Below are 27,188 nucleotides of genomic sequence, written 5' to 3' on the forward strand. Positions count from 1 at the left end.
TCCCTCATTTAGTGGATATTTTCACAAAAAAGTGAAATTTTCAAAAATTCAGAAAATTGGCTGAAAACGACTAAATATGACCGGACTCATCGGGCGAATCGCTCTGGAACTGAAATCGGAACGCTCACTGACATTTCCCCTATCTGAAAGTCTGATAAACGCTGAAAATATGACTAAGTCCAAAAAAAAATTTTTTTCACCTTTTTTCAATTTTACCCCCATGGGATATATATTCTACCCACGCACATTTGGAACTCTCCTGGGGTACCCTCACACATATTATTCCCTCATTTAGTGGATATTTTCACAAATAAGTGAAATTTTCAAAAATTCTGAAAATTGACTGAAAACGACTAAATATGAAGGACTCATCGGGCGAATTGCTCTGGAACTGAAATCGGAACGCTCATTGATATTTCCCCTATCTGAAAGTCTGATAAACGCTGAAAAAATGACTAAGTCCAAAGAAAAATTTTTTTAACCTGTTTTCAATTTCACCCCCGTGGGATATATATTCTACCCAAACACATTTGGAACTCTCCTGGGGTACCCTCACACATATTATTCCCTCATTTAGTGGATATTTTCACAAAAAAGTGAAATTTTCAAAAATTCTGAAAATTGGCTGAAAACGACTAAATATGAAGGACTCATCGGGCGAATCGCTCTGGAACTGAAATCGGAATGCTCATTGATATTTCCCCTATCTGAAAGTCTGATAAACGCTGAAAAAATGACTAAGTCCAAAAAAAAAATTTTTTAACCTTTTTTCAATTTTACCCCCGTGGGATATATATTCTACCCACACACATTTGGAACTCTCCTGGGGTACACTCACACATATTATTCCCTCATTTAGTGGATATTTTCACAAAAAAGTGAAATTTTCAAAAATTCTGAAAATTGGCTGAAAACGACTAAATATGAAGGACTCATCGGGCGAATCACTCTGGAACTGAAATCGGAACGCTCATTGACATTTCCCCTATCTGAAAGTCTGATAAACGCTGAAAAAATGACTAAGTACAAAAAAAAATTTTTTTCACCTTTTTTCAATTTTACCCCGTGGGATATATATTCTACCCACACACATTTGGAACACTCCTGGGGTACCCTCACACATATTATTCCCTCATTTAGTGGATATTTTCACAAAAAAGTGAAATTTTCAAAAATTCAGAAAATTGGCTGAAAACAACTGAATATGAAGGACTCATCGGGCGAATCGTGCTGGAGCTGAAATCGGAAGGCTCACTGACATTTCCCCTATCTGAAAGTCTGATAAACGCTGAAAAAATGACTAAGTCCAAAAAAAAAATTTTTCAGCTTTCTTCAATTTTACCCCCGTGGGATATATATTCTACCCACACACATTTGGAACTCTCCTGGGGTACCCTCACACATATTATTCCCTCATTTAGTGGATATTTTCACAAAAAAGTGAAATTTTCAAAAATTCTGAAAATTGGCTGAAAACGACTAAATATGAAGGACTCATCGGGCGAATCGCTCTGGAACTGAAATCGGAATGCTCATTGATATTTCCCCTATCTGAAAGTCTGATAAACGCTGAAAAAATGACTAAGTCCAAAAAAAAAATTTTTTAACCTTTTTTCAATTTTACCCCCGTGGGATATATATTCTACCCACACACATTTGGAACTCTCCTGGGGTACACTCACACATATTATTCCCTCATTTAGTGGATATTTTCACAAAAAAGTGAAATTTTCAAAAATTCTGAAAATTGGCTGAAAACGACTAAATATGAAGGACTCATCGGGCGAATCACTCTGGAACTGAAATCGGAACGCTCATTGACATTTCCCCTATCTGAAAGTCTGATAAACGCTGAAAAAATGACTAAGTACAAAAAAAAATTTTTTTCACCTTTTTTCAATTTTACCCCGTGGGATATATATTCTACCCACACACATTTGGAACACTCCTGGGGTACCCTCACACATATTATTCCCTCATTTAGTGGATATTTTCACAAAAAAGTGAAATTTTCAAAAATTCTGAAAATTGGCTGAAAACGACTAAATATGAAGGACTCATCGGGCGAATCGCTCTGGAACTGAAATCGGAACGCTCACTGACATTTCCCCTATCTGAAAGTCTGATAAACGCTGAAAAAATGACTAAGTCCAAAAAAAATAATTTTTAACCTTTTTTCAATTTTACCCCCGTGGGATATATATTCTACCCACACACATTTGGAACTCTCCTGGGGTACCCTCACACATATTATTCCCTCATTTAGTGGATATTTTCACAAAAAAGTGAAATTTTCAAAAATTCTGAAAATTGGCTGAAAACGACTAAATATGAAGGACTCATCGGGCGAATCGCTCTGGAAGTGAAATCGGAACGCTCATTGACATTTCCCCTATCTGAAAGTCTGATAAACGCTGAAAAACTGATTAAGTCCAAAAAAAAATTTTTTCACCTTTTTTCAATTTTACCCCCGTGGGATATATATTCTACCCACGCACATTTGGAACACTCCTGGGGTACCCTCACACATATTATTCCCTCATTTAGTGGATATTTTCACAAAAAAGTGAAATTTTCAAAAATTCAGAAAATTGACTGAAAACGACTAAATATGAAGGACTCATCGGGCGAATCGCTCTGGAACTGAAATCGGAACGCTCATTGATATTTCCCCTATCTGAAAGTCTGATAAACGCTGAAAAAATGACTAAGTCCAAAAAAAAATTTTTTAACCTTTTTTCAATTTTACCCCCGTGGGATATATATTCTACCCACACACATTTGGAACACTCCTGGGGTACCCTCACACATATTATTCCCTCATTTAGTGGATATTTTCACAAAAAAGTGAAATTTTCAAAAATTCTGAAAATTGGCTGAAAACGAATAAATATGAAGGACTCATCTGGCGAATCGCTCTGGAACTGAAATCGGAACGCTCATTGATATTTCCCCTATCTGAAAGTCTGATAAACGCTGAAAAACTGATTAAGTCCAAAAAAAAATTTTTTCACCTTTTTTCAATTTTACCCCCGTGGGATATATATTCTACCCACGCACATTTGGAACACTCCTGGGGTACCCTCACACATATTATTCCCTCATTTAGTGGATATTTTCACAAAAAAGTGAAATTTTCAAAAATTCTGAAAATTGGCTGAAAACGACTAAATATGAAGGACTCATCGGGCGAATCACTCTGGAACTGAAATCGGAACGCTCATTGACATTTCCCCTATCTGAAAGTCTGATAAACGCTGAAAAAATGACTAAGTACAAAAAAAAATTTTTTTCACCTTTTTTCAATTTTACCCCGTGGGATATATATTCTACCCACACACATTTGGAACACTCCTGGGGTACCCTCACACATATTATTCCCTCATTTAGTGGATATTTTCACAAAAAAGTGAAATTTTCAAAAATTCTGAAAATTGGCTGAAAACGACTAAATATGAAGGACTCATCGGGCGAATCGCTCTGGAACTGAAATCGGAACGCTCACTGACATTTCCCCTATCTGAAAGTCTGATAAACGCTGAAAAAATGACTAAGTCCAAAAAAAATAATTTTTAACCTTTTTTCAATTTTACCCCCGTGGGATATATATTCTACCCACACACATTTGGAACTCTCCTGGGGTACCCTCACACATATTATTCCCTCATTTAGTGGATATTTTCACAAAAAAGTGAAATTTTCAAAAATTCTGAAAATTGGCTGAAAACGACTAAATATGAAGGACTCATCGGGCGAATCGCTCTGGAAGTGAAATCGGAACGCTCATTGACATTTCCCCTATCTGAAAGTCTGATAAACGCTGAAAAACTGATTAAGTCCAAAAAAAAATTTTTTCACCTTTTTTCAATTTTACCCCCGTGGGATATATATTCTACCCACGCACATTTGGAACACTCCTGGGGTACCCTCACACATATTATTCCCTCATTTAGTGGATATTTTCACAAAAAAGTGAAATTTTCAAAAATTCAGAAAATTGACTGAAAACGACTAAATATGAAGGACTCATCGGGCGAATCGCTCTGGAACTGAAATGGGAACGCTCATTGATATTTCCCCTATCTGAAAGTCTGATAAACGCTGAAAAAATGACTAAGTCCAAAAAAAAATTTTTTAACCTTTTTTCAATTTTACCCCCGTGGGATATATATTCTACCCACACACATTTGGAACACTCCTGGGGTACCCTCACACATATTATTCCCTCATTTAGTGGATATTTTCACAAAAAAGTGAAATTTTCAAAAATTCTGAAAATTGGCTGAAAACGAATAAATATGAAGGACTCATCTGGCGAATCGCTCTGGAACTGAAATCGGAACGCTCATTGATATTTCCCCTATCTGAAAGTCTGATAAACGCTGAAAAACTGATTAAGTCCAAAAAAAAATTTTTTCACCTTTTTTCAATTTTACCCCCGTGGGATATATATTCTACCCACGCACATTTGGAACACTCCTGGGGTACCCTCACACATATTATTCCCTCATTTAGTGGATATTTTCACAAAAAAGTGAAATTTTCAAAAATTCAGAAAATTGGCTGAAAACGACTAAATATGAAGGACTCATCGGGCGAATCGCTCTGGAACTGAAATCGGAACGCTCATTGATATTTCCCCTATCTGAAAGTCTGATAAACGCTGAAAAAATGACTAAGTCCAAAAAAAAATTTTTTTAACCTTTTTTCAATTTTACCCCCGTGGGATATATATTCTACCCACACACATTTGGAACTCTCCTGGGGTACCCTCACACATATTATTCCCTCATTTAGTGGATATTTTCACAAAAAAGTGAAATTTTCAAAAATTCTGAAAATTGGCTGAAAACGACTAAATATGAAGGACTCATTGGGCGAATCGCTCTGGAACTGAAATCGGAACGCTCATTGATATTTCCCCTATCTGAAAGTCTGATAAACGCTGAAAAACTGATTAAGTCCAAAAAAAAATTTTTTCACCTTTTTTCAATTTTACCCCCGTGGGATATATATTCTACCCACGCACATTTGGAACACTCCTGGGGTACCCTCACACATATTATTCCCTCATTTAGTGGATATTTTCACAAAAAAGTGAAATTTTCAAAAATTCAGAAAATTGGCTGAAAACGACTAAATATGACCGGACTCATCGGGCGAATCGCTCTGGAACTGAAATCGGAACGCTCACTGACATTTCCCCTATCTGAAAGTCTGATAAACGCTGAAAATATGACTAAGTCCAAAAAAAAATTTTTTTCACCTTTTTTCAATTTTACCCCCATGGGATATATATTCTACCCACGCACATTTGGAACTCTCCTGGGGTACCCTCACACATATTATTCCCTCATTTAGTGGATATTTTCACAAATAAGTGAAATTTTCAAAAATTCTGAAAATTGACTGAAAACGACTAAATATGAAGGACTCATCGGGCGAATTGCTCTGGAACTGAAATCGGAACGCTCATTGATATTTCCCCTATCTGAAAGTCTGATAAACGCTGAAAAAATGACTAAGTCCAAAGAAAAATTTTTTTAACCTGTTTTCAATTTCACCCCCGTGGGATATATATTCTACCCAAACACATTTGGAACTCTCCTGGGGTACCCTCACACATATTATTCCCTCATTTAGTGGATATTTTCACAAAAAAGTGAAATTTTCAAAAATTCTGAAAATTGGCTGAAAACGACTAAATATGAAGGACTCATCGGGCGAATCGCTCTGGAACTGAAATCGGAATGCTCATTGATATTTCCCCTATCTGAAAGTCTGATAAACGCTGAAAAAATGACTAAGTCCAAAAAAAAAATTTTTTAACCTTTTTTCAATTTTACCCCCGTGGGATATATATTCTACCCACACACATTTGGAACTCTCCTGGGGTACACTCACACATATTATTCCCTCATTTAGTGGATATTTTCACAAAAAAGTGAAATTTTCAAAAATTCTGAAAATTGGCTGAAAACGACTAAATATGAAGGACTCATCGGGCGAATCACTCTGGAACTGAAATCGGAACGCTCATTGACATTTCCCCTATCTGAAAGTCTGATAAACGCTGAAAAAATGACTAAGTACAAAAAAAAATTTTTTTCACCTTTTTTCAATTTTACCCCGTGGGATATATATTCTACCCACACACATTTGGAACACTCCTGGGGTACCCTCACACATATTATTCCCTCATTTAGTGGATATTTTCACAAAAAAGTGAAATTTTCAAAAATTCAGAAAATTGGCTGAAAACAACTGAATATGAAGGACTCATCGGGCGAATCGTGCTGGAGCTGAAATCGGAAGGCTCACTGACATTTCCCCTATCTGAAAGTCTGATAAACGCTGAAAAAATGACTAAGTCCAAAAAAAAATTTTTTCAGCTTTCTTCAATTTTACCCCCGTGGGATATATATTCTACCCACACACATTTGGAACTCTCCTGGGGTACCCTCACACATATTATTCCCTCATTTAGTGGATATTTTCACAAAAAAGTGAAATTTTCAAAAATTCTGAAAATTGGCTGAAAACGACTAAATATGAAGGACTCATCGGGCGAATCGCTCTGGAACTGAAATCGGAATGCTCATTGATATTTCCCCTATCTGAAAGTCTGATAAACGCTGAAAAAATGACTAAGTCCAAAAAAAAAATTTTTTAACCTTTTTTCAATTTTACCCCCGTGGGATATATATTCTACCCACACACATTTGGAACTCTCCTGGGGTACACTCACACATATTATTCCCTCATTTAGTGGATATTTTCACAAAAAAGTGAAATTTTCAAAAATTCTGAAAATTGGCTGAAAACGACTAAATATGAAGGACTCATCGGGCGAATCACTCTGGAACTGAAATCGGAACGCTCATTGACATTTCCCCTATCTGAAAGTCTGATAAACGCTGAAAAAATGACTAAGTACAAAAAAAAATTTTTTTCACCTTTTTTCAATTTTACCCCGTGGGATATATATTCTACCCACACACATTTGGAACACTCCTGGGGTACCCTCACACATATTATTCCCTCATTTAGTGGATATTTTCACAAAAAAGTGAAATTTTCAAAAATTCAGAAAATTGGCTGAAAACAACTGAATATGAAGGACTCATCGGGCGAATCGTGCTGGAACTGAAATCGGAAGGCTCACTGACATTTCCCCTATCTGAAAGTCTGATAAACGCTGAAAAAATGACTAAGTCCAAAAAAAAAAATTTTTCAGCTTTCTTCAATTTTACCCCCGTGGGATATATATTCTACCCACACACATTTGGAACTCTCCTGGGGTACCCTCACACATATTATTCCCTCATTTAGTGGATATTTTCACAAAAAAGTGAAATTTTCAAAAATTCTGAAAATTGACTGAAAATGACTAAATATGAAGGACTCATCGGGCGAATTGCTCTGGAACTGAAATCGGAACGATCACTGACATTTCCCCTATCTGAAAGTCTGATAAACGCTGAAAAAATGACTAAGTACAAAAAAAAAATTTTTTCACCTTTTTTCAATTTTACCCCCGTGGGATATATATTCTACCCACACACATTTGGAACTCTCCTGGGGTACCCTCACACATAGTATTCCCTCATTTAGTGGATATTTTCACAAAAAAGTGAAATTTTCAAAAATTCTGAAAATTGGCTGAAAACGAGTAAATATGAAGGACTCATCGGGCGAATTGCGCTGGAACTGAAATCGGAACGCTCACTGACATTTCCCCTATCTGAAAGTCTGATAAACGCTGAAAAAATGACTAAGTCCAAAAAAAATTTTTTTTAAACTTTTTTCAATTTTACCCCCATGGGATATATATTCTACACACACACATTTGGATCTCTCCTGGGGTACCCTCACACATATTATCCCTTCATTAGTGGATATTTTCACAAAAAAAGTGAAATTTTCAAAAATTCTGAAAATTGGCTGAAAATGAGTAAATATGAAGGACTCATCGGGCGAATCGCTCTTCAACTGAAATCGGAACGCTCACTGACATTTCCCCTATCTGAAAGTCTGATAAACGCTGGAAAAATGACTAGGTCCAAAACAAATTTTTTTTCAACTTTTTTCAATTTTACCCCCGTGGGATGTATATTGTACCCACACACATTTGGAACTCTCCTAGGATACCCTCACACATATTATTCCCTCATTTAGTGGATATTTTCACAAAAAAGTGAACTTTTCAAAAATTCTGAAAATTTGCTGAAAATGACTAAATATGAACGACTCATCGGGCGATTCGCTCTGGAACTGAAATCGGAACGCTCATTGACATTTCCCCTATCTGAAAGTCTGATAAACGCTGAAAAAATGACTAAGACCAAAAAATATTTTTTTTCAACTTTTTTCAATTTTACCCCCGTGGGATATATATTCTACCCACACACATTTGGAACTCTCCTGGGGTACCCTCACACATATTATTCCCTCATTTAGTGGATATTTTCACAAAAATGTGAAATTTTCAAAAATTCTGAAAATTGGCTGAAAACGACTAAATATGATGGACTCATCGGGCGAAACGCTCTTGAACTGAAATCGGAACGCTCACTGACATTTCCCCTATCTGAAAGTCTGATAAACGCCGGAAAAATGACTAGGTCCAAAACAAATTTTTTTTCAACTTTTTTCAATTTTACCCCCGTGGGATATATATTCTACCCACACACATTTGGAACTCTCCTGGGGTACCCTCACACATATTATTCCCTCATTTAGTGGATATTTTCACAAAAATGTGAAATTTTCAAAAATTCTGAAAATTGGCTGAAAACGACTAAATATGAAGGACTCATCGGGAGAATCGCTCTGGAATTGAAATTGGAAGGCTCACTGACATTTCCCCTATCTGAAAGTCTGATAAACGCCAGAAAAATGACTAAGTCCAAAAAAAAATTTTTTAAAACTTTTTTCAATTTTACCCCCGTGGGATATATTCTACCCACACACATTTGGAACTCTCCTGGGGTACCCTTACACATATTATTCCCTCATTTAGTGGATATTTTCACAAAAAAGTGAAATTTTCAAAAATTCTGAAAATTGACTGAAAACGACTAAATATGATGGACTCATCGGGCGAAACGCTCTTGAACTGAAATCGGAACGCTCACTGACATTTCCCCTATCTGAAAGTCTGATAAACGCCGGAAAAATGACTAAGTCCAAAAAATATTTGTTTTCAACTTTTTTCAATTTTACCCCCGTGGGATATATATTCTACCCACACACATTTGGAACTCTCCTGGGGTACCCTCACACATATTATTCCCTCATTTAGTTGATATTTTCATAAAAAGTGAAATTTTCAAAAATTCAGAAAATTGTCTGATAACGACGAAATATGAAGGACTCATCGGGCGACTCGCTCTGGAACTGAAATCGGAACACTCACTGACATTTCCCCTCTCTGAAAGTCTGATAAACGCCGAAAAAATGACTAAGTCCAAAAAAAATTTTTTTTCAACTTTTTTCAATTTTACCCCCGTGGGATATATATTCTACCCACACCCATTTGGAACTCTCCTGGGGTACCCTCACACATATTATTCCCTCATTTAGTGATATTTTCACAAAAAAAGTGACATTTTCAAAAATTCAGAAAATTGGCTGAAAACGACTAAATATGAAGGACTCATCGGGCGAATAGCTCTGGAGCTGAAATCGGAACACTCACTGACATTTCCCCTATCTGAAAGTCTGATAAACACTGAAAAAATGACTAGGTCCAAAACAAATTTTTTTTCAACTTTTTTCAATTTTACCCCCGTGGGATATATATTGTACCCACACACATGTGGAACTCTCCTGGGATACCCTCACACATATTATTCCCTCATTTAGTGGATATTTTCACAAAAAAGTGAACTTTTCAAAAATTCTGAAAATTTGCTGAAAATGACTAAATATGAACGACTCATCGGGCGATTCGCTCTGGAAATGAAATCGGAACGCTCACTGACATTTCCCCTATCTGAAAGTCTGATAAACGCTGAAAAAATGACTAAGTCCAAAAAAAGTTTTTTTCACCTTTTTTCAATTTTACCCCTGTGGGATATATATTCTACCCACACACATTTGGAACTCTCCTGGGGTACCCTCACACATATTATTCCCTCATTTAGTGGATATTTTCACAAAAAAGTGAAAATTTCAAAAATTCTGAAAATTGGCTGAAAACGACTAAATATGAAGGACTCATCGGGCGAATCGCTCTGGAATGGAAATTGGAAGGCTCACTGACATTTCCCCTATCTGAAAGTCTGATAAACGCCGGAAAAATGACTAAGTCCAAAAAAAAATTTTTTAAAACTTTTTTCAATTTTACCCTTGTGGGATATATATTCTACCCACACCCATTTGGAACTCTCCTGGGGTACCCTCACACATATTATTCCCTCATTTAGTGATATTTTCACAAAAAAGTGAAATTTTCAAAAATTCAGAAAATTGTCTGAAAACGACTAAATATGAAGGACTCATCGGGCGAATCGCTCTGGAACTGAAATCGGAATGCTCACTCATATTTCCCCTATCTGAAAGTCTGATAAACGCTGAAAAAATGACTAAGTCCAAAAAAATTTTTTTTCACCTTTTTGCAATTTTACCCCTGTGGGATATATATTCTACCCACACACATTTGGAACTCTCCTGGGGTACCCTCACAAATATTATTCCCTCATTTAGTGGATATTTTCACAAAAAAGTGAAATTTTCAAAAATTCAGAGAATTAGCTGAAAACAACTAAATATGAAGGACTCATCGGGCGAATAGCTCTGGAACTGAAATCGGAACACTCACTGACATTTCCCCTATCTGAAAGTCTGATAAACGCCGGAAAAATGACTAAGTCCCCCAAAAAAATTTTTTCAACTTTTTTCAATTTTACCCCCATGGGATATATATTCTACCCACACACATTTGGAACTCTACTGGGGTACCCTCACACATATTATTCCCTCATTTAGTGGATATTTTCACAAAAAAGTGAAATTTTCAAAAATTTAGAAAATTGGCTGAAAACGACTAAATATGAAGGACTCATCGGGCGATTCGCTCTGGAATTGAAATCGGAAGGCTCCCTGACATTTCCCCTAGCTGAAAGTCTGATAAACGCCGGAAAAATGACTAAGTCCCCAAAAAAATTTTGTTAACCTTTTTTCAATTTTACCCCCGTGGGATATATATTCTACCCACACACATTTGGATCTCTCATGGGGTACCCTCACACATATTATTCCCTCATTTAGTGATATTTTCACAAAAAAGTGAAATTTTCAAAAATTCAGAAAATTGTCTGAAAACGACTAAATATGAAGGACTCATCGGGCGAATCGCTCTGGAATGGAAATTGGAAGGCTCACTGACATTTCCCCTATCTGAAAGTCTGATAAACGCCGGAAAAATGACTAAGTTCAAAAAAATTTTTTTAAAACTTTTTTCAATTTTACCCCCGTGGGATATATATTCTATCCACACCCATTTGGAACTCTCCTGGGGTACCCTCACACATATTATTCCCTCATTTAGTGGATATTTTCACAAAAAAGTGAAATTTTCAAAAATTCTGAAAATTGACTGAAAACGACTAAATATGATGGACTCATCGGGCGAAACGCTCTTGAACTGAAATCGGACCGCTCACTGACATTTCCCCTATCTGAAAGTCTGATAAACGCCGGAAAAATGACTAAGTCCAAAAAATATTTGTTTTCACCTTTTTCAATTTTACCCCCGTGGGATATATATTCTACACACACACATTTGGATCTCTCATGGGGTACCCTCACACATATTATTCCCTCATTTAGTGATATTTTCACAAAAAAGTGAAATTTTCAAAAATTCAGAAAATTGTCTGAAAACGACTAAATATGAAGGACTCATCGGGCGAATCGCTCTGGAACTGAAATCGGAACGCTCACTGACATTTCCCCTATCTGAAAGTCTGATAAACGCCGGAAAAATGACTAAGTCCAAAAAATTTTTTACCCCCGTGGGATATATATTCTACCCACACACATTTTGAACTCTCCTGGGGTACCCTCACACATATTATTCCCTCATTTAGTGCATATTTTCACAAAAAAGTGAAATTTTCAAAAATTCAGAAAATTGGCTGAAAACGACTAAATATGATGGACTCATTGGGCTAAATGCTTTGGAACTTAAATAGGAACGCTCACTGACATTTCCCCTATCTGAAAGTCTGATAAACGCTGAAAAAATGACTAGGTCGAAAAAAAAAAATATTCACCTTTTTTCAATTTTACCCCCGTGGGATATATATTCTACCCACACACATTTGGAACTCTCCTGGGGTACCCTCACACATATTATTCCCTCATTTAGTGATATTTTCACAAAAAAGTGAAATTTTCAAAAATTCAGAAAATTGTCTGAAAACGACTAAATATGAAGGACTCATCGGGCGAATCGCTCTGGAACTGAAATCGGAACGCTCACTGACATTTCCCCTATCTGAAAGTCTGATAAACGCCGGAAAAATGACTAAGTCCAAAAAATTTTTTACCCCCGTGGGATATATATTCTACCCACACACATTTTGAACTCTCCTGGGGTACCCTCACACATATTATTCCCTCATTTAGTGCATATTTTCACAAAAAAGTGAAATTTTCAAAAATTCAGAAAATTGGCTGAAAACGACTAAATATGATGGACTCATTGGGCTAAATGCTTTGGAACTTAAATAGGAACGCTCACTGACATTTCCCCTATCTGAAAGTCTGATAAACGCTGAAAAAATGACTAGGTCGAAAAAAAAAAATATTCACCTTTTTTCAATTTTACCCCCGTGGGATATATATTCTACCCACACACATTTGGAACTCTCCTGGGGTACCCTCACACATATTATTCCCTCATTTAGTGGATATTTTCCCAAAAAAGTGAAATTTTCAAAAATTCAGAAAATTGGCTGAAAACGACTAAATATGAAGGACTCATCGGGCGAATCACTCTGGAACTGAAATCGGAATGCTCACTTACATTTCCCCTATCTGAAAGTCTGATAAACGCCAGAAAAATGACTAAGTCGAAAAAAAAATTTTTTTAAACTTTTTTAAATTTTACCCCCGTGGGATATATATTCTACCCAAACACATTTGGAACTCTCCTGGGGTACCCTATTATTCCCTCATTTACGGAATATTTTCACAAAAAAGTGAAATTTTCAAAAATTCTGAAAATTGGCTGAAAACGACTAAATATGATGGACTCATTGGGCGAATCGCTTTGGAACTTAAATCGGAACGCTCACTGACATTTCCCTTATCTGAAAGTCTGATAAACGCTGAAAAAATGACTAGGTCGAAAAAAAAAAATGTTCACCTTTTTTAAATTTTACCCCCGTGGGATATATATTCTACCCACACACATTTGCATCTCTTCTGGGGTACCCTCACACATATTATTCCCTCATTTAGTGGATATTTTCACAAAAAAGTGAAATTTTCAAAAATTCAGAAAATTGACTGAAAACGACTAAATATGAAGGACTCATCGGCCGAATCGCTCTGGAACTGAAATCGGAACGCTCACTGACATTTCCCCTATCTGAAAGTCTGATAAACGCCGAAAAAATGACTAGGTCGAAAAAAAAAAATTTTTCAACTTTTTTCAATTTTACCCACGTGCGATATATATTCTACTGTAGCATCGGCGTCTCTGCTCCGTACTAGGCAGAGACGCCGTCCCTCTCACCTCCCCGCTCCTGGTGCGGCGTCCTCCAGTGCTTCTCTCCCCGCTGCTTCCGGCACGTGCTCCTTCCCCGGCAGTGTGCTTAGGGCGTGCGTGCGTGCTCCCCCTCTCTTAAAGGGACCGTGAGCGCTGTCCTAAGGAGTCCCCGGTAAATTGCCGGAGGACCTCCCATATTTAAGGCACCTCCTCCAAAATGGAGGTGCCCGAGCAATGTTGTTGCAAAGCCTTCACTCTGCTTCAGCCCTCAGGTCCCGTTACCAGTTACCTGCCAGTCACCTGCCAGATTCCTGCCTGTTTCCTGCCTGTCACCTGCCAGATTCCTGCTTGATACCCGCCTGATATCCGTTTACCTGCTTGCAAGCCTGCGGTCCGACGGTCTGCCTTCTGACACCTGTCAGTCTGTCTATGGACCAACCTTCCCGCTCAACTGGGAGCGCTCATCTGCTACCTGCCTGCTAGCCTACCTGGAGTCTCTGCCGTCACTTGCCGTGACCACCTGCCTGTCCAAAGACTCTCGCCCGCTCACCTGGGAGCACTCACCAGCCACCTGCCTGCTGCCTTTCTACCCACAGACTGTCCCTGTCACTTGCTTTGACTACCTGCCCTTCTACCCACAGACTGTCCCTGTCACTTGCCGTGACTACCTGCCTGTCTTCCCTGGGAGTCACCCGCTTCCTTACAAGGACCGCCCCCTTGTATAGTTGCTCAGAGGCTCCGCCTCCCAAACCCATTACATCTACCTACACACATTTGGAACTCTCCTGGGGTACTCTCACACATATTATTCCCTCATTTAGTGGATATTTTCACAAAAAAGTGAAATTTTCAAAAATTCAGAAAATTGACTGAAAACGACTAAATATGAAGGACTCATCGGGCGAATCGCTCTGGAACTGAAATCGGAACGCTCACTGACATTTCCCCTATCTGAAAGTCTGATAAACGCCGAAAAAATGACTAGGTCGAAAAAAAAAATGTTTTCACCTTTTTTCAATTTTACCCACGTGCGATATATATTCTACTGTAGCATCGGCGTCTCTGCTCCGTACTAGGCAGAGACGCCGTCCCTCTCACCTCCCCGCTCCTGGCGTGGCGTCCTCCAGCGCTTCTCTCCCCGCTGCTTCCGGCATGCGCTCCTTCCCCGGCAGTGTGCTTAGGGCGCGCGCGCGCGCTCCCCCTCTCTTAAAGGGACCATGCGCGCCATCCTAATTAGTCCCCGGCCAATTGCCGGAGGACCTCCCATATTTAAGGCACCTCTTCCAAAATGGAGGTGCGCGAGCAATGTTGTTGCAAAGCCTTCACTCTGCTTCAGCCCTCAGGTCCCGTTAACAGTTACCTGACAGTCACCTGCCAGATTCCTGCCTGTTTCCTGCCTGTCACCTGCCATATTCCTGCTTAATACCCGCCTGATATCCGTTTACCTGCTTGCAAGCCTGCGGTCCGACGGTCTGCCTTCTGACACCTGTCAGTCTGTCTATGGACCAGCCTGCCCGCTCAACTGGGAGCGCTCATCTGCTACCTGCCTGCTAGCCTACCTGAAGGCTCTGCCGTCACTTGCCGTGACCACCTGCCTGTCCAAAGACTCTCGCCCGCTCACCTGGGAGCACTCACCAGCCACCTGCCTGCTGCCCTTCTACCCAGAGACTGTCCCTGTCACTTGCCGTGACTACCTGCCCTTCTACCCACAGACTGTCCCTGTCACTTGCCGTGACTACCTGCCCGTCTTCCCTGGGAGTCACCCGCTTCCTTACAAGGACCGCCCCCTTGTATAGTTGCTCAGAGGTTCCGCCTCCCAAACCCGTTACATCTACCTACACACATTTGGAACTGTCCTGGGGTACCCTCACACATATTATTCCCTCATTTAGGGGATATTTTCACAAAAAAGTGAAATTTTCAAAAATTTGGAAAATTGACTGAAAACGACTAAATATGAAGGACTCTTCAGGCGAATCGCTCTGGAACTGAAATCGCAATGCTCACTGACATTTCCCCTATCTGAAAGTCTGATAAACGGCGAAAAAATGACTAGGTCGAAAAAAAAAAAAATTTCACCTTTTTTCAATTTTACCCCCGTGGGATATATATTCTACCCACACACATTTGGAACTCTTCTGGTGTACCCTCACACATATTATTCCCTCATTTAGTGGATATTTTCACAAAAAAGTGAAATTTTCAAAAATTCAGAAAATTGGCTGAAAACGACTAAATATGAAGGACTCATCAGGCGACTTGCTCTGGATCTGAAATCAGAATGCTCACTGACATTTCCCCTATCTGAAAGTCTGATAAATGCTGAAAAAATAACAGTCCAAAACAATTTTTTTTTCAACTTTTTACAATTTTACCCACATGGGATATATATTCTACCCACACACATTTGGAACTCTCCTGGGGTACCCTCACACATATTATTCCCTCATTTAGTGGATATTTTCACAAAAAAGTGACATTTTCAAAAATTCTGAAAATTGGCTGAAAACGACTAAATATGAAGGACTCATCGGGCGAATCACTCTGGAACTGAAATTGGAACGCTCACTGACATTTCCCCTATCTGAAAGTCTGATAAATGCTGAAAAAATGACCAAGTCCAAAACAATTTTTTTTTCAACTTTTTTCAATTTTACCCCCGTGGTATATATATTCTACCGACACACATTTGGAACTCTCCTGGGGTACCCTCACACATATTATTCCCTCATTTAGTAGATATTTTCACAAAAAAGTTAAATTTTCAAACATTCTGAAAATTGGCTGAAAACGACTAAATATGAAGGACTCATCGGGCGACTCGCTCTGGAACTGAAATCGGAACACTCACTGACACTTCCCCTATCTGAAAGTCTGATAAATGCTGAAAAAATGACCAAGTCCAAAACAATTTTTTTTTCAACTTTTTTCAATTTTACCCCCGTGGGATATAAATTCTAAGGACACACATTTGGAACTCTCCTGGGGTACCCTCACACATATTATTCCCTCATTTAGTTGATATTTTCACAAAAAAGTGAAATTTTCAAAAATTCTGAAAATTGTCTGAAAACGACTAAATATGAAGGACTCATCGGGCGACTCGCTCTGGAACTGAAATCGGAACACTCACTGACATTTCCCCTTTCTGAAAGTCTTATAAACGCCGGAAAAATGACAAAGTCCAAAAAAAAATTTTTTTCAACTTCTTTCAATTTTACCCCCGTGGGATATATTTTCTACCCACACACATTTGGAACTCTCCTGGGGTACCCTCACACATATTATTCCCTCATTTAGTGGATATTTTCACAAAAAAGTGACATTTTCAAAAATTCTGAAAATTGGCTGAAAACGACTAAATATGAAGGACTCATCGGGCGAATCACTCTGGAACTGAAATTGGAACGCTCACTGACATTTCCCCTATCTGAAAGTCTGATAAATGCTGAAAAAATGACCAAGTCCAAAACAATTTTTTTTTCAACTTTTTTCAATTTTACCCCCGTGGTATATATATTCTACCGACACACATTTGGAACTCTCCTGGGGTACCCTCACACATATTATTCCCTCATTTAGTAGATATTTTCACAAAAAAGTTAAATTTTCAAACATTCTGAAAATTGGCTGAAAACGACTAAATATGAAGGACTCATCGGGCGACTCGCTCTGGAACTGAAATCGGAACACTCACTGACACTTCCCCTATCTGAAAGTCTGATAAATGCTGAAAAAATGACCAAGTCCAAAACAATTTTTTTTTCAACTTTTTTCAATTTTACCCCCGTGGGATATAAATTCTAAGGACACACATTTGGAACTCTCCTGGGGTACCCTCACACATATTATTCCCTCATTTAGTTGATATTTTCACAAAAAAGTGAAATTTTCAAAAATTCTGAAAATTGTCTGAAAACGACTAAATATGAAGGACTCATCGGGCGACTCGCTCTGGAACTGAAATCGGAACACTCACTGACATTTCCCCTTTCTGAAAGTCTTATAAACGCCGGAAAAATGACAAAGTCCAAAAAAAAAATTTTTTTCAACTTCTTTCAATTTTACCCCCGTGGGATATATTTTCTACCCACACACATTTGGAACTCTCCTGGGGTACCATCACACATATTATTCCCTCATTTAGTGGATATTTTCACAAAAAAGTGATATTTTCAAAAATTCTGAAAATTGACTGAAAACGACTAAATATGAAGGACTCATCGGGCGAATCACTCTGGAACTGAAATCGGAACGCTCACTGACATTTCCCCTATCTGAGAGTCTGATAAATGCTGAAAAAATGACCAAGTCCACAAAAAATTTTTTTTCAACTTTTTTCAATCTTACCCCCGTGGGATATATATTCTACCCACACACATTTGGAACTCTCCTGGGGTACCCTCACACATATTATTCCCTCATTTCGTGGACATTTTCACAAAAAAGTGAAATTTTCAAAAATTCAGAAAATTGGCTGAAAACGACTAAATATGATGGACTCATTGGGCTAAACGCTTTGGAACTTAAATAGGAACGCTCACTGACATTTCCCCTATCTGAAAGTCTGATAAACGCTGAAAAAATGACTAGGTCGAAAAAAAAAAATATTCACCTTTTTTCAATTTTACCCCCGTGGGATATATATTCTACCCACACACATTTGGAACTCTTCTGGGGTACCCTCACACATATTATTCCCTCATTTAGTGGATATTTTCACAAAAAAGTGAAATTTTCAAAAATTCAGAAAATTGGCTGAAAACGACTAAATATGAAGGACTCATCGGGCGAATCGCTCTGGAACTGAAATCGGAATGCTCACTGACATTTCCCCTATCTGAAAGTCTAATAAACGCCGGAAAAATTACTAAGTCGAAAAAAAAAAATTTTTCAACTTTTTTCAATTTTACCCACGTGCGATATATATTCTACTGTAGCATCGGCGTCTCTGCTCCGTACTAGGCAGAGACGCCGTCCCTCTCACCTCCCCGCTCCTGGCGCGGCGTCCTCCAGCGCTTCTCTCCCCGCTGCTTCCGGCACGCGCTCCTTCCCCGGCAGTGTGCTTAGGGCGCGCGTACGCGCTCCCCCTCTCTTAAAGGGACCATGCGCGCCGTCCTAAGGAGTCCCCAGCCAATTGCCGGAGGACCTCCCATATTTAAGGCACCTCCTCCAAAATGGAGGTGCCCGAGCAATGTTGTTGCAAAGCCTTCACTCTGCTTCAGCCCTCAGGTCCCGTTACCAGTTACCTGCCAGTCACCTGCCAGATTCCTGCCTGTTTCCTGCCTGTCACCTGCCAGATTCCTGCTTGATACCCGCCTGATATCCGTTTACCTGCTTGCAAGCCTGCAGTCCGACGGTCTGCCTTCTGACACCTGTCAGTCTGTCTATGGACCAGCCTGCCCGCTCACCTGGGAGCGCTCATCTGCTACCTGCCTGCTAGCCTACCTGGAGGCTCTGCCGTCGCTTGCCGTGAACACCTGCCTGTCCAAAGACTCTCGCCCACTCACCTGGGAGCACTCACCAGCCACCTGCCTGCTGCCCTTCTACCCATAGACTGTCCCTGTCACTTGCCGTGACTACCTGCCCGTCTTCCCACAGACTGTCCCTGTCACTTGCCGTGACTACCTGCCCGTCTTCCCTGGGAGTCACCCGCTTCCTTACAAGGACTACCCCCTTGTATAGTTGGTCAGAGGCTCCGCCTCCCAAACCCATTACATCTACCTACACACATTTGGAACTCTCCTGGGGTACCCTCACACATATTATTCCCTCATTTCGTGGATATTTTCACAAAAAAAGTGAAATTTTCAAAAATTCAGAAAATTGGCTGAAAACGACTAAATATGAAGGACTCATCGGGCGAATCACTCTGGAACTGAAATCGGAACGCTCACTGACATTTCCCCTATCTGAAAGTCTGATAAATGCTGAAAAAATGACCAAGTCCAAAACAATTTTTTTTTCAACTTTTTTCAATTTTACCCCCGTGGGATATATATTCTACCCACACACATTTGGAACTCTCCTGGGGTACCCTCACACATATTATTCCCTCATTTAGTGGATATTTTCACAAAAAAGTGAAATTTTCAAAAATTCTGAAAATTGGCTGAAAACGACTAAATATGAAGGACTCATCGGGCGAATCACTCTGGAACTGAAATCGGAACACTCACTGACATTTCCCTTATCTGAAAGTCTGATAAACGCTGAAAAAATGACTAAGTCCAAAACAAATGTTTTTTCAACTTTTTTCAATTTTACCCCCGTGGGAAATATATTCTACCCACACACATTTGGAACTCTCCTGGGGTACCCTCACACATATTATTCCCTCATTTAGTGGATATTTTCACAAAAAAGTGAAATTTTCAAAAATTCTGAAAATTGGCTGAAAACGACTAAATATGAAGGACTCATCGGGCGAATCGCTCTGGAACTGAAATCAGAACGCTCACTGACATTTCCCCTGTCTGAAAGTCTGATAAACGCCGGAAAAATGACTAAGTTCACAAAAAAAATTTTTTCAAATTTTTTCAATTTTACCCCTGTGGATATATTTTCTACCCACACACATTTGCAACTCTCCTGGGGTACCCTCACACATATTATTCCCTCATTTAGTGGATATTTTCACAAAAAAGTGATATTTTCAAAAATTCTGAAAATTGACTGAAAACGACTAAATATGAAGGACTCATCGGGCGAATCACTCTGGAACTGAAATCGGAACGCTCACTGACATTTCCCCTATCTGAAAGTCTGATAAATGCTGAAAAAATGACTAAGTCCAAAACAAATTTTTTTTCAACTTTTTTCAATTTTACCTCCGTGGGATATATATTGTACCCACACACATTTGGAACTCTCCTGGGGTACCCTCACACATATTATTCCCTCATTTAGTGGATATTTTCACAAAAAAGTGAAATTTTCAAAAATTCAGAAAATTGGCTGAAAACGACTAAATATGAAGGACTCATCAGGCGACTTGCTCTGGATCTGAAATCAGAATGCTCACTGACATTTCCCCTATCTGAAAGTCTGATAAATGCTGAAAAAATAACAGTCCAAAACAATTTTTTTTTCAACTTTTTACAATTTTACCCACATGGGATATATATTCTACCCACACACATTTGGAACTCTCCTGGGGTACCCTCACACATATTATTCCCTCATTTAGTGGATATTTTCACAAAAAAGTGACATTTTCAAAAATTCTGAAAATTGGCTGAAAACGACTAAATATGAAGGACTCATCGGGCGAATCACTCTGGAACTGAAATTGGAACGCTCACTGACATTTCCCCTATCTGAAAGTCTGATAAATGCTGAAAAAATGACCAAGTCCAAAACAATTTTTTTTTCAACTTTTTTCAATTTTACCCCCGTGGTATATATATTCTACCGACACACATTTGGAACTCTCCTGGGGTACCCTCACACATATTATTCCCTCATTTAGTAGATATTTTCACAAAAAAGTTAAATTTTCAAACATTCTGAAAATTGGCTGAAAACGACTAAATATGAAGGACTCATCGGGCGACTCGCTCTGGAACTGAAATCGGAACACTCACTGACACTTCCCCTATCTGAAAGTCTGATAAATGCTGAAAAAATGACCAAGTCCAAAACAATTTTTTTTTCAACTTTTTTCAATTTTACCCCCGTGGGATATAAATTCTAAGGACACACATTTGGAACTCTCCTGGGGTACCCTCACACATATTATTCCCTCATTTAGTTGATATTTTCACAAAAAAGTGAAATTTTCAAAAATTCTGAAAATTGTCTGAAAACGACTAAATATGAAGGACTCATCGGGCGACTCGCTCTGGAACTGAAATCGGAACACTCACTGACATTTCCCCTTTCTGAAAGTCTTATAAACGCCGGAAAAATGACAAAGTCCAAAAAAAAAATTTTTTTCAACTTCTTTCAATTTTACCCCCGTGGGATATATTTTCTACCCACACACATTTGGAACTCTCCTGGGGTACCATCACACATATTATTCCCTCATTTAGTGGATATTTTCACAAAAAAGTGATATTTTCAAAAATTCTGAAAATTGACTGAAAACGACTAAATATGAAGGACTCATCGGGCGAATCACTCTGGAACTGAAATCGGAACGCTCACTGACATTTCCCCTATCTGAGAGTCTGATAAATGCTGAAAAAATGACCAAGTCCACAAAAAATTTTTTTTCAACTTTTTTCAATCTTACCCCCGTGGGATATATATTCTACCCACACACATTTGGAACTCTCCTGGGGTACCCTCACACATATTATTCCCTCATTTCGTGGACATTTTCACAAAAAAGTGAAATTTTCAAAAATTCAGAAAATTGGCTGAAAACGACTAAATATGATGGACTCATTGGGCTAAACGCTTTGGAACTTAAATAGGAACGCTCACTGACATTTCCCCTATCTGAAAGTCTGATAAACGCTGAAAAAATGACTAGGTCGAAAAAAAAAAATATTCACCTTTTTTCAATTTTACCCCCGTGGGATATATATTCTACCCACACACATTTGGAACTCTTCTGGGGTACCCTCACACATATTATTCCCTCATTTAGTGGATATTTTCACAAAAAAGTGAAATTTTCAAAAATTCAGAAAATTGGCTGAAAACGACTAAATATGAAGGACTCATCGGGCGAATCGCTCTGGAACTGAAATCGGAATGCTCACTGACATTTCCCCTATCTGAAAGTCTAATAAACGCCGGAAAAATTACTAAGTCGAAAAAAAAAAATTTTTCAACTTTTTTCAATTTTACCCACGTGCGATATATATTCTACTGTAGCATCGGCGTCTCTGCTCCGTACTAGGCAGAGACGCCGTCCCTCTCACCTCCCCGCTCCTGGCGCGGCGTCCTCCAGCGCTTCTCTCCCCGCTGCTTCCGGCACGCGCTCCTTCCCCGGCAGTGTGCTTAGGGCGCGCGTGCGCGCTCCCCCTCTCTTAAAGGGACCATGCGCGCCGTCCTAAGGAGTCCCCAGCCAATTGCCGGAGGACCTCCCATATTTAAGGCACCTCCTCCAAAATGGAGGTGCCCGAGCAATGTTGTTGCAAAGCCTTCACTCTGCTTCAGCCCTCAGGTCCCGTTACCAGTTACCTGCCAGTCACCTGCCAGATTCCTGCCTGTTTCCTGCCTGTCACCTGCCAGATTCCTGCTTGATACCCGCCTGATATCCGTTTACCTGCTTGCAAGCCTGCAGTCCGACGGTCTGCCTTCTGACACCTGTCAGTCTGTCTATGGACCAGCCTGCCCGCTCACCTGGGAGCGCTCATCTGCTACCTGCCTGCTAGCCTACCTGGAGGCTCTGCCGTCGCTTGCCGTGAACACCTGCCTGTCCAAAGACACTCGCCCACTCACCTGGGAGCACTCACCAGCCACCTGCCTGCTGCCCTTCTACCCATAGACTGTCCCTGTCACTTGCCGTGACTACCTGCCCGTCTTCCCACAGACTGTCCCTGTCACTTGCCGTGACTACCTGCCCGTCTTCCCTGGGAGTCACCCGCTTCCTTACAAGGACTACCCCCTTGTATAGTTGGTCAGAGGCTCCGCCTCCCAAACCCATTACATCTACCTACACACATTTGGAACTCTCCTGGGGTACCCTCACACATATTATTCCCTCATTTCGTGGATATTTTCACAAAAAAAGTGAAATTTTCAAAAATTCAGAAAATTGGCTGAAAACGACTAAATATGAAGGACTCATCGGGCGAATCACTCTGGAACTGAAATCGGAACACTCACTGACATTTCCCCTATCTGAAAGTCTGATAAATGCTGAAAAAATGACCAAGTCCAAAACAATTTTTTTTTCAACTTTTTTCAATTTTACCCCCGTGGGATATATATTCTACCCACACACATTTGGAACTCTCCTGGGGTACCCTCACACATATTATTCCCTCATTTAGTGGATATTTTCACAAAAAAGTGAAATTTTCAAAAATTCTGAAAATTGGCTGAAAACGACTAAATATGAAGGACTCATCGGGCGAATCACTCTGGAACTGAAATCGGAACACTCACTGACATTTCCCTTATCTGAAAGTCTGATAAACGCTGAAAAAATGACTAAGTCCAAAACAAATGTTTTTTCAACTTTTTTCAATTTTACCCCCGTGGGAAATATATTCTACCCACACACATTTGGAACTCTCCTGGGGTACCCTCACACATATTATTCCCTCATTTAGTGGATATTTTCACAAAAAAGTGAAATTTTCAAAAATTCTGAAAATTGGCTGAAAACGACTAAATATGAAGGACTCATCGGGCGAATCGCTCTGGAACTGAAATCAGAACGCTCACTGACATTTCCCCTGTCTGAAAGTCTGATAAACGCCGGAAAAATGACTAAGTTCACAAAAAAAATTTTTCCAAATTTTTTCAATTTTACCCCTGTGGATATATTTTCTACCCACACACATTTGCAACTCTCCTGGGGTACCCTCACACATATTATTCCCTCATTTAGTGGATATTTTCACAAAAAAGTGAAATTTTAAAAAATTCTGAAAATTGGCTGAAAACGACTAAATATGAAGGACTCATCGGGCGAATCGCTCTGGAACTGAAAGCGGAACGCTCACTGACATTTCCCATATCTGAAAGTCTGATAAACGCCGGAAAAATGACTAAGTCGAAAAAAACTTTTTTTTCAACTTTTTTCAATTTTACCCACGTGGGATATATATTCTACCCACACACATTTGGAACTCTCCTGGGGTACCCTCACACATATTATTCCCTCATTTAGTGGATATTTTCACAAAAAAGTGAAATTTTCAAAAATTCAGAAAATTGACTGAAAACGACTAAATATGAAGGACTCATCGGGCGAATCGCTCTGGAACTGAAATCGGAACGCTCACTGACATTTCCCCTATCTGAAAGTCCGATAAACGCTGAAAAAATGACTAGGTCGAAAAAAAAAAAATTTTCACCGTTTTTCAGTTTTACCCCCGTGGGATATATATTCTACCCACACACATTTGGAACTCTCCTGGGGTACCCTCACACATATTATTCCCTCATTTAGTGGATATTTTCACAAAAAAGTGAAATTTTCAAAAATTCAGAAAATTGTCTGGAAACGACTAAATATGAAGGACTAATCGGGCGAATCACTCTGGAACTTGAATGGGAATGCTCACTGACATTTCCCATAACTGAAAGTCTGATAAACGCTGGAAAAATGACTCAGTCCAAAAAAATTTTTTTTTCAACTTTTTTCAATTTTACCCACGTGGGATATATATTCTACCCACACACATTTGGAACTCTCCTGGGGTACCCTCACACATATTATTCCCTCATTTAGTGGATATTTTCACAAAAAAGTGAAATTTTCAAAAATTCAGAAAATTGACTGAAAACGACTAAATATGAAGGACTCATCGGGCGAATCGCTCTGGAACTGAAATCGGAACGCTCACTGACATTTCCCCTATCTGAAAGTCCGATAAACGCTGAAAAAATGACTAGGTCGAAAAAAAAAAAATTTTCACCGTTTTTCAGTTTTACCCCCGTGGGATATATATTCTACCCACACACATTTGGAACTCTCCTGGGGTACCCTCACACATATTATTCCCTCATTTAGTGGATATTTTCACAAAAAAGTGAAATTTTCAAAAATTCAGAAAATTGTCTGGAAACGACTAAATATGAAGGACTAATCGGGCGAATCACTCTGGAACTTGAATGGGAATGCTCACTGACATTTCCCATAACTGAAAGTCTGATAAACGCTGGAAAAATGACTCAGTCCAAAAAAATTTTTTTTTCAACTTTTTTCAATTTTACCCCCGTGGGATATATATTCTACCCACACACATTTGGAACTCTCCTGGGGTACCCTCACCCATATTATTCCCTCATTTAGTGGATATTTTCACAAAAAAGTGAAATTTTCAAAAATTCAGAAAATTGGCTGAAAACGACTAAATATGAAGGACTCATCGGGCGAATCGCTCTGGAACTGAAATCGGAACGCTCACTGATATTTCCCCAATCTGAAAGTCTGATAAACGCTGAAAAAATGACTAAGTCTAAAAAAAATTTTTTTTCACCTTTTTTCAATTTTACCCCCGTGGGATATATATTCTACCCACACACATTTGGAACTCTCCCGGGGTACCCTCACACATATTATTCCCTCATTTAATGGATATTTTCACAAAAAAGTGAAATTTTCAAAAATTCTGAAAATTGGCTGAAAATGACTAAATATGAAGGACTCATCGGGCAAATCGCTCTGGAACTGAAATGGGAAAGCTCACTGACATTTATCCTATCTGAAAGTCTGATAAACGCCGGAAAAATGACTAAGTCGAAAAAAAAAAAAAATTCAACTTTTTTCAAATTTACCCCCGTGGGATATATATTCTACCCACACACATTTGGAACTCTCCTGGGGTACCCTCACACATATTATTCCCTCATTTAGTGGATGTTTTCTCAAAAAAGTGAAATTTTCAAAAATTCAGAAAGTTGGCTGGAAACGACTAAATATGAAGGACTTATTGGGCGAATCGCTCTGGAACTGAAATCGGAACGCTCACTGACATTTCCCCTATCTGAAAGTCTGATAAACGGCGGAAAAATGACTAAGTCGAAAAAAAAATGTTTTAAACTTTTTTCAATTTTACCCCCGTGGGATATATATTCTACCCACACACATTTGGAACTCTGCTGGGGTACCCTCACACATATTATTCCCTCATTTAGTGGATATTTTCACAAAAAAATGAAATTTTCAAAAATTCAGAAAATTGGCTGAAAACGACTAAATATGAAGGACTCATCGGGCGAATCGCTCTGGAACTGAAATCGGAATGCTCACTGACAGTTCCGCTATTTGAAAGTCTGATAAACGTTGAAAAAATGACTAAGTCCCCCAAAAAAAATTTTTCACCTTTTTTCAATTTTACCCCCGTGGGATATATATTCTACCCACACACATTTGGAAGTCTCCTGGGGTATCCTCACACATATTATTCCCTCATTTAGTGGATATTTTCACAAAAAAGTGAAATTTTCAAAAATTCTGAAAATTGGCTGAAAATGACTAAATATGAAGGACTCATCGGGCAAATCGCTCTGGAACTGAAATGGGAAAGCTCACTGACATTTATCCTATCTGAAAGTCTGATAAACGCCGGAAAAATGACTAAGTCATAAAAAAAAAAAAATTCAACTTTTTTCAAATTTACCCCCGTGGGATATATATTCTACCCATATACATTTGGAACTCTCCTGGGGTACCCTCACACATATTATTCCCTCATTTAGTGGATATTTTCACAAAAAAGTGAAATTTCCAAAAATTCAGGTAATTGGCTGAAAACAACTAAATATGAAGGATTCATTGGGCGAATCGCTCTGGAACTGAAATCGGAACGCTCACTGACATTTCCCCTAT

This window comes from Phyllobates terribilis, unplaced genomic scaffold, assembly GCF_046119375.1.
Source record: "Phyllobates terribilis strain yellow unplaced genomic scaffold, ASM4611937v1 Scaffold_13__5_contigs__length_258822181, whole genome shotgun sequence".
Lineage (NCBI taxonomy): Eukaryota > Metazoa > Chordata > Amphibia > Anura > Dendrobatidae > Phyllobates > Phyllobates terribilis.